This window comes from Cyprinodon variegatus, unplaced genomic scaffold (genome assembly GCF_000732505.1).
Source record: "Cyprinodon variegatus isolate N-32 unplaced genomic scaffold, C_variegatus-1.0 Scaffold81, whole genome shotgun sequence".
Taxonomy (NCBI): domain Eukaryota; kingdom Metazoa; phylum Chordata; class Actinopteri; order Cyprinodontiformes; family Cyprinodontidae; genus Cyprinodon; species Cyprinodon variegatus.
The window spans coordinates 86493-88469 of NW_015150534.1; positions in this window are offsets into that span (position 1 = coordinate 86493).

Here is a 1977-nt window from a genome sequence, read left to right on the forward strand (position 1 = left end):
ATAGAGTGAGCAAATGTTCCAAACCCAGATTTGATTGTTGAATACAGAAGCTATAATTGAACATAAAATATAATGAGTGCTGTAATATTGACGTTCCAGCACCAGCAAATGTATTTGGAAATGATTTAAAAACACTGCATGTGCATAAAAGATTTACTTTGGGCTACTCAGTCTGAAATAGAAAAGAAATCAACTGTTTATTAGCATCCATTCTATTACAATAGCTTTTTAATTATTCTTTTATTTAACTTTTATTACTTTATTTTATTATTACTTTATTAATGGAGCATTTTATCATTGCTTGCCGTGTATTATTTAAGGAAATGTATTAAATAATTTCATATTAATGTTTTTCTCAGTTGACTGAGTTAAAGTAAAACAGAAAATCAACATTAACAACATTTAGACAGGGATGACTAGCATAGTTGTTGCAGCTATGAATAAAATATACATTTAAAATAGCCTATTTGATGCACAAAGATGCTTTAATCAGTTTCCAAGAAACAGCATCACATGAAAACTGCATTTTAAAACCCAGTGTGTCTCAAAGGTTTAGCTGCTGCATTCAGAGATAAGCAAAATCAAGCAACATGTACACTAGAAGGCAGAAGTTCTACAAGTGAAAAAATGTCTCCATCTAGTGGTGGAAAACGTTAAAAACACTTTCTCACATCTCTTTTATCTCTCATTGGAATGCATGGAAATTATAGAGCCTGTACAAAAGTTCTATCAAATCTCAGGGGGATATTCTCCTACTTTCATTTAGGATTTCACACTGTTTCTGTCAGAAAAATGCTGTAAAGGAATTTAATTTTCTGAGAAGAAAATTGTAGAAGCCTGCTCAAAATATGCACTGAAAATGATGTAGTGGTATTCAATGATATTTCCCAAAGGAAATTGAATTTTATGAATTCAAAAGGGTTATAAATATGTCAAAGGGGAGCTTTAGAGTTTGATACGGGGTGTTTTTTTTGCTACAGTGAAACAATTCAATTCAGTTTATTTCTATAGCGCCAATTTACAACTCACGTCATCTAAAGGCACTTTACAGTTCAGCCAGATCATACAGGCAAGTTGACTCAAAGTTTTCTATCTAAGGAAAACAAGCTGGTTGCATTGACTCGTTTAGTTGAATGCAATCCCTCACACTAAGCTTGCTTGTAGCGACAGTGGAGAGGAAAAACTACCTTTTAACAGGTAGAAACCTCAAGCAAAACCAGACTCAGTGTGAGCGGCCATCTGCCGCAGCAGACTGGGGTTCATGGAGACAGAAGCAGACATAGAAAAAGAAGCAGAAATCCAAAAGGCAACTATAAACCGGCTGCTCCATCCAGGAAACACACAGCCAGGCAGATTAGCTCCGAGCCAGCTCCCATTTCAGAGGATGAAGAGAGCACATCCAGCCAGTCACAGTCAGAGAAACAGGACTACACTGGAAAACAGGCCGATCTCGACCATCTATAAACAAAGGTGTTGATGGCAGCAGCACAACCGAGCTTTATCTCAGTTGTGCTTTAAATATATAAATGCATTTAAACATATCTTTCCCTTGAGGAGGCCATAATCACCATAATAATGTCACCCTTACATTAAACCTCTAAATTTTGGGTAGAGTGAAGTTAAATGGCAAGATAACGTCTCTGAAAATGTTTTGTGAGCAACTAATTTAGCAGGACTCTCGCCATAGCTCCCTGGGCAATTTCCTGAAACATTCACCGCCTAAAGGAAGCAATAAGAACAGGAATGGTTCAACAGCTGTTCGACTCCTAATTGCTCAGCAAAAGATGTTTTATCCTTCATTTTTAAATGTGAGACATCAGTTCTCCTCATTATTCCTCTCAAGTCGTAACCCCTCGTGTGACACAGCTACATACAGAGCCTTTTACAGATTTGGCTTCTACAGATTTTGTTTATGTTTTTTTTTTTTGCTTAAACTTTTCAGATCATAAAAACTAACAGACAACGATAATCTGAATG